The 7,825-nt window shown below is 45.6% G+C and overlaps 1 protein-coding gene across 1 annotated transcript in view; it reads right to left on the reverse strand.

Moving 5' to 3' along the window:
* LOC105494363 (RNA binding motif protein 17) overlaps positions 1-518 on the reverse strand; it is a 28,002-nt gene extending 27,484 nt beyond the window's left edge. Inside the window, exon 1 of the mRNA XM_011762718.2 lies at positions 359-518. The gene's annotated coding sequence lies outside the window, so the exon portion shown is untranslated. The remainder of the gene's footprint in view (positions 1-358) is intronic.
* Positions 519-7,825: the final 7,307 nt, after the last annotated feature.

A 7,825-nucleotide genomic window follows, 5' to 3' on the forward strand; every position in this document is an offset into this window, starting at 1 on the left:
GGTCTAGTGACCGGACAACTTCGTCAGGATGTGGCCCACGAGGTGAAGGAGAAACGCTCTTCAGTACCAAAGAGCCAGAGGCAGACAGGAGGAGGAGGAGGAGGAGGGGAAGAGGGAGGTCAGGGCCCGGGTCACCGGAGGCGGCGGCGGGCGGAGGGTCCCGGGCTGCAGCCGCGCGGAGAGACCAGGGCCCGCCGCGGGGACTGAGACCCCCCGGAGGCTCGGGCTGCGCTGGCCCGGCCCCCGCCCCTCGCGACGGGCCTAAAGCCGCGGCCTTGCGTCCGGCGCCTCCCGGGAAGGCGCGCCCGCCTCAGGTCCCGCCAGGCCGCCCACCCGGGGCCGCCGGGGTGCGACTTACCTGGCCCGCCCGGCCGACTCTGCCCATGGGCCGCGGCGGCGGCAGCGCGGAGCCGGGCGGCACTCCGCGGAAACCCGCCGGCGGCAGGAGGCCTCGGCGGCGCCCACCCTCCGCTGAGTCCTCAGGGCGCTCTGCGGCGCGGGGTCAGGGAGCGCGGGCTGCCGGGAGAGCGCGCCCGCGCCTGCGCCGCGCCTGCGCCAGCGCCTGCTTCGGCTTCTGCGCCTGCGCCGAGGGCGCCTTGCCGCACTGCCCCCTGCCCGCGGGAGGACCGCACTGCACGCTCCCCTCCGCCGGCGTCGTCTTCTACCGTCAAGAGGTGTCGCCCTGGCGCACATTTTCGAAATTCCACAAGGTTTGGGGAGCGCGGCAGCGCCCCTAGATGGTGAGGAGGAGAAGTGGTCCGAGGCCCGGCTTTCTGATGGGGAGGTGGGGGAAGTCCCTCCAGGCCCCTCGCTCTCATTCATTCAAAACCTCTCCTATATAAGCAAAAAGTTGAAAATAAGTCTGCATAGGCGAGATGCTGCAAAAGGATGGCAAGGAGCACGGGGTTAAGCGTAAGATTAAGGAAACAGATGCCGCGATTAGGGGTACAGAGAAGAATGTCAATGCTATAAAGCCTCGGTCTTTAAAAACGACATCGCTGACAGAAGTAGGGAGGGGAAGGGAACGTGGGACTTCGGGTTAATATGATTTTTACATCTGTAATTGGGTCTCAAATAAAGTTCAAGCCGATAAATCAAATAGTAGAGATTTAAGCAGACGTCTTAGTCGGAAAGAATATACCAAGAAAGTTACTATAATCCATTAAAATCCAGTGATTAAGAAAACGGGAAATGGGGGAAAAAAGAAATATAGTGGAGAGACAAAAGACAATCTAAAGAAAGAGAGGATTAAAGACGTCGTGGGATGGTATAATTCTGAGGGTAACCCAGAACAAAACTACAAAGTTTTCAAATAAGCCACACATACATGCACACACACACACACACACACACACACCCACAGCAAAACAAACCAATATAGGGAAATATTTGAAAAAGTTACAAAACAGAAAGCACAACCAAACTATATGACAGAACAAGACCAAATGTCTCACAAGAAGAAATATAGACCTAAGCTTACCTATTAAAAAACTACAACCTCAGATTGGAGCCCAAACCGTCATGCAACTCAGTGTTGTATACAAGAAAGTACTAAAGTTATTCTGAGTTTGAAAAATACAAGATTGGAAAAGCTATACCAGGATAATGCAAAAAATATTTTTAAAAATCAGGAATCACAAACAACTTACTCAAACGTTGATTTCAGGGCAAAAAGCATTAAGTAAGAGTAAGAAGGGCATTTTATAATCTTGAGAAGCACAATTCACAATCAAGAAAAAAATGGGAAAAATAGGAAAATCTTTGCACCAAATCACATAATCTCATTATTCATAGCAAACACTGTAGGAGTGAATGAATGGGCAGAAATAATTGGCACATTCCTTGCCAGACTAAGGGTACAAAAAGTAAATGAGGATTGAGAATACCTAAAAATACAATTCCTAGGATAGATATCAAATGCTGTCCCCTAAATAGACATAACATCTTTCCTAGTGTCTAAGGAATATTCACAACAATTAGTCCTATTTTAGACCACAGAGAAAAATCTTAATATAGTCCAGTAAGTAGAATCATATGGGTAATATTATCTGCAGCAATTCAATAAAAGTAGAAATTAATGAAAAAAAACAGAAAATAAAGCATGCCTACCCCTTGAAAATTTTTAAATGCTCAAATAACACTTGGAACAAAAAGGAAAACAAAATCGAAATAACATAATATCTAGAAAAGTATGAAAACGACATACTCATGGGATTTAGCTCAGATAGTACTAAGAGGAAAATTTATGGTTTTAAGTTTTTGTATCAACTAAAAACTTGGAATTAAGTGAATTAAGCACTTGTGAAAGCAACTGGAAATAAAATAAAAATGTGAAAAGCAGAAGGAAGTACTTGGTCAATAAAAGAAGCAGAAAGTAATAGTGTGTAAACAGAAAAAGGAAGAAGAGCAAAGATAGAAGTTGTCTAGACTGGGTCTCTCCCCACCCCCAATCAAAGCACAGGTGGGTGTGCAAAGGCCCTGATTAGGAGGCCCAGAACTGCAAGACTTCCTCCAGGTTGAATCTGCTGTCTACCCATACTCCCTAATCTGCTTGGTGTCTCCACTCTGCAGTCTGAGACCACTCCTTCCTCCCTTTTTGGTTGAAAATTTGTGCATTTGTTCCCAAATCATTCCATCATACATACGCAAGTAACTTTTTGGTTTACAGACCGTTTAGGAATTTTCTAGTTTAACTTCCAGAAGGAAAGCTGCCTTACTTCATTTCCTAGTACGTGAGCAGTCTCATGCTTGCCTGCATTTCCTGTCAACAGTAACAAATATCTTTATTTTATGCACTGAGAATCCAAAGCTTAACCCAATGGAGGAACAGAACCCAGGCCATGCAACTACCAGGAAGCACACACAAAACGGTGGAGCTTTAGAAGAGGGACAAGACAGAGGCGCTGGGGCGCCCCCTCGAGGCTGCAGAGCAAACATAGGTAGTGACACCTGCGTAAACAAGTCGTGTGATCTTCTCCAGCTGTGCTCCGCCCCTGGCGGGAGGCAGGCAGGCAGCAGATGGTAGAATTCATGGAAAACTGGGAATTAGCAGGGCAGCTGTTCCAGGAAGAAAGAAGATAAGGGTGGTGTTTGGGCTAGCAGGAAAGGCTGGGTGAAATGCTACAGTATGCAGCATGGATGGAGCCGAGGGGACCCCGAAACAGGGAAAAGAAACAGGTGCAGGCCCTGGAGGGAAGACAAGCTAGTTAAGACAATTTGATCAGATTATATTTTGATCAAAAATAAGTATTCCCAGGGATTCTGTGTGTAGATATGCTTTCAGTGCACCGTGGAGAATGATTTTTGTCTCCTTTTTTGTATCTTTTCTTTTTTTTTTTTTTTTCCTTTCTTTGAGACGGAGTCTTGCTCTTGTCGCCCAGGCTGGAGTGCAGTGGCGCGATCTCGGCTCACTGCAATCTCCGTCTCCTGGGTTCAAGCGATTCTCCTGCCTCAGCTTCCTAAGTAGCTTGGATTACAGGTGCCCGCCACTATGCCAGGCTAATTTTTTTTTTTTTTTCAGACGGAGTCTTGCTCTGGCCCAGGCTGGAGTGCTGTGGCGCGATCTCGGCTCACTGCAAGCTCCACCTCCCGGGTTCACGCCATTCTCCTGCCTGAGCCTCCCTCCCGAGTAGCTGAGACTACAGGCGCCCGCCACAACACCCGGCTAATTTTTTTGTATTTTTAGTAGAGACGGGGTTTCACCGTGTTGGCCAGGCTGGTCTCGAACTCCTGACCTCCGGTGATCCACCCACCTCGGCCTCCCAAAGTGCTGAGATTACAGGCATGTATATCTCTAAGCAGCTTCGTCCATTTCAGAATTTTTTCTTTCTTTCTTTCTTTTTTTTTTTTTTTGAGATGGAATCTCGCTCTTGTTGCCCAGGCTGGGTGCAATGGCCTCATCTGGGCTCACTGCAACCTCCACCTCCCGGGTTCAAGCAATTCTCCTACCTCAGCCTCCTGAGTAGGTGGGACTACAGATGCCTGCCACGAAGCCTGGCTAATTTTTGTAGTTTTGGTGGAGACAATGTTTCACCATGTTGGCCAGGCTGGTCTCAATCTCCTGACCTCGAGTGATCCACCCGCCTTGGCCTCCCAAAGTGCTGGAATTATAGGTGTGAGCCACCACACCCGGCCCATTTCAGAAATTTTTAAGTGTTTTTCACTATATTTTTTGTCTTTCTAAATCATTCTCTACAGTTATTTCTGCTCTGTAAGGTTTCTAATAGCAAAAATGTAGGAACTAGAGAACAATAACAAATTAGGGAAATTCAATTATATTGAGACACAAATAATTTACATGGAAGGATTCCATTTTTGTTTTAAAAATATATAAATATATACAAAGTATCTATAAGATATTTGCCAATATGGTTGAATCCAAATAGGGATTATAAGGATTCTTCATTTTCTCAAAAAAGAGAAAAATAAAAGTAAAAATATAACAAAGGAGATTATCAATTTTTAAGGTACATAGAATTTTCTGAAATCTTTTTTAAGTTTTAATTCATCTTCCACCTAATTGGTGCCTGTTCTGCTTGTCTGACAAGATTTTCATGCATTTTTTAATTACAGTGATTAGTTGAAAACTAATCGTTTCAATAAGAAATTTACTTTCTTAAAAATATAATTTTGTGTGCAATTTATGACTTTCATATGGATATTTTTTATTTTGATATATTTTTGACACAGGGTCTCTCTGTCTCCCAGGCTGGAGTGCAGTGGCACAATCACTGCTCACTGCAGCCTGGAACTCCCAGGCTCAAGCAATCCTCTCATCTCAGCTTCCCAAGTAGGTGGGACTACAGGCGTGCACCGCCATGCCCGGCTAGTTTTTTTGTATTTTTTTTTTTTTTTTTTGTACAGAGGGGATTTTGCCATATTGCCTGGGCTGTTCTTGAACTCCTGAGCCCAAGTCATCCACCACATCAGCCTCCCAAAGTGTTGAGGTCACAGGCATAAGCCTGCACCTGGTCTCATGTGGATATTTTTTAAGTGCCAAGTTTACATATGCACACACCTAAAATGCTCAATAAAATGATAAACTGTTTTTATCCTTTTCCAGCTGGGAGGTTCCCACTCCTTAGCCAATGAGGCTAAGAGCTTCACCTGTGAGTGATGTCTCCTTGGGGCACTGTTATCCTTTCCATTGTGCCCTTTAGTGCTATCCCCAGAGAACAGGCACAGAACAGCAAACCTTGCTGCAACGCTTTGAATGGGAGTACAGCTTTGAGTGGCAACCTTAATGTGGTCCCCAACGTGTGATCGGGTTATCAAAGCCAGATCATTGGCTTACGTGGCATGATCGGGAAATGAGTTTATCTGTGATCTGAGGGTTTCGAGGGATTAGTAACCCTTTCAAGTTACATCCTCCCCCTCCGTGGAGCAAAAGTGTTGCAAAGAGCAGCGACAACAGCTCAGCACAGAGGAAAAACATTCCTAGGAGAGTCGGGGAGAACTACTGCCAACCGTGTGCCAGGGGTTTTAATGTAAATCATCTCATGCATTACCAATGACTCAACAGGACCAGTGCTGTTATGCACATTTTTCAGAACTGGAAACTGATCCTCAGAGGTTAGGGAATTTGCTGAAGTCAGACAACCAGTGAGTGACTGAACTGTGATGAGGACCCAGGTTTGCCTGACTGGGGTTAGTGTGCTTTTTAGTATCTTAAGCTGCTTCATGAGGGGAAGATGATTTAAATAATGAGCGGGACGGCGATGCTCCCACCAGGCGGCACTGTACTGTTTAGTCCCCCCAGTCCCACTGGAACTCTGCCATTCTTCCCACTCTGACAATAATGTCGTTTAACAAGCACTTCCTATGTACCAGGCTCTGGGAAGAGTGATTTACATATTTGAGCCAATGTAATCCTCCTATAGGTTTACATGGTAGCCGTGATCATCTCCATTTGGCAGCTTGAAGCTATTTCCCCAAGGTCATAAATACCTGGACCCAGAGTTCCCAGGTTCCAAAGCCGTCCTCTGAAATTCCACGCCTTGCTCTCCTAGGGAAACATGGGCAGAGCCCCAACTCACTGTGACACACCGTCTCTATACAGGAAACATATTGGCAAGTCTAAGATAGCATTTTTATTTCTAACAACATTCAGGTAAGACCTGGTAATTTGGGATGACTCCCTAAAATGTTTGAATTCCATCTTGGAATTTCTGAGTCTAGTTTCTTAGAAACTCATCCTAGATCTGTATCATAGTTTTTAAATTAAGAATTCTATTTGGATTTGACTAAGAATTCTATTTACTACCAGGGTTTAGCACGCCCTTGAGTTTTAAAAGGGAAAAGTTGAGTTGGCACTGCTCTTTGTCATCTTAGATATCACCTGAAGCCACAGATGGATGAGAAGCAGAAGCGCAGACTCGGTCTTTAACCAGAATACGTGTCTGACTCTAGACTACAGGAAATGTCTGCCATATGCAGGCAAAGAAAAACAGGACAGGATAACGCTCTCTGCGCTGAATACCTCAGGCACCAGAATAGCACAGTCCTGCACAGTAAGAGGCTTACATAGATGAGGAAAGTCAACATTCCCTTGCTTGGACCAATAGAAATGGGGTGTGCTCCTGGCTGCATTTGCAATGCAGGAAAAGCAGAAGAGGCACTGATTTGGGGGATGAGGAATCACACTTTTGCAGGAAGCGGACTATGACTGAGGTAAGTAAAGGAAAGAAACTGTAAGCATCTTTGCGGCTGCTGATGGAGTGAAATAAAGGCTAAAAGAACAGATTCTACACACATCCTGTGTCTAAGAATTTCTGCTACTCTTGACCAGGATCTCAGGATATTCCCTACCCACAACTATATAAATGGCTTGTTTAGGAAGGAATTGACTCAGAAATTTCCACAAAAATGAAAAGATGTACCCAACACAGATCAACACAATGTTAAACCAAGAAAAAAGGGGGAAAGTAAAATAGCCCCAGAAAGAGATTGTGATGGAACAGACACCCGGGCCAAGTATACAGTCATAGATTTTGTTAATGTAATAGAGCGGTAGCCTCTATAAACTAAGAGCTTAAAGCAGATATTTAAGGGACAATATGGTGGGAAAAGGAGGTGAGGCCTGGGCTGATTGTGCTCAGCAAATTAGAGCAGAGGTTGCTGTGAAAGTAGGACATCAGATAACAGAACTTGCCAAAAACATAAAAGGCCCAGATGGAGAGACCAAGAAAAGACAGCAAACCGCAACGGACATGGACAGTCATAATTTTAGCAAAGTTTCCAGGTGCGCTGCGATGGGATACCTGGGCAAGGTAGGGCACTAGCTGGTGCGTGGTATTAGGTGTTTGAGAAGTGTGGGAAAATGATATCTCTAAGGACCATGGGATTGGATGACTGTTGCTAGGTTCCACTGATATTCTACAAAAGGTAGCTGTAGTCCCAGCTACTCGGGAGGCTGAGGCAGGAGAATCGCTTGAACCTGGGAGGCAGAGGCTGCAGTGAGGAAAGATCACACCACTGCACTCCAGCCTGGGCAACAGAGCAAGACTCTGTCTCAAAAAAAAAAAAAAAAAATGGGTGTCAGAGACAACTGGGTATGTCACTTGGTGTGTGTGTCCCAGCACACCCCTGACCAGTGGATTCCAACATTTTTATGGATGTGGCAGCCTCCTGCATATTATTAAGAGTCCCGTCCCACTGTCTTCAGCTCATGTGTCTTATGGAGACTTCCGACAAGTTAGCTACTTCGTGCTCATCTATCCTGGTTGGCGAAATATCCCCATGATGCTCAGCAGAAGAGCTGGACCATCCAGTCTCTTCCCCATGAGTATAGAGGGCAGGAGAATTAACATAGCCCTAGGAAAAAAAC

Source organism: Macaca nemestrina, chromosome 9 (genome assembly GCF_043159975.1).
Source record: "Macaca nemestrina isolate mMacNem1 chromosome 9, mMacNem.hap1, whole genome shotgun sequence".
Taxonomy (NCBI): domain Eukaryota; kingdom Metazoa; phylum Chordata; class Mammalia; order Primates; family Cercopithecidae; genus Macaca; species Macaca nemestrina.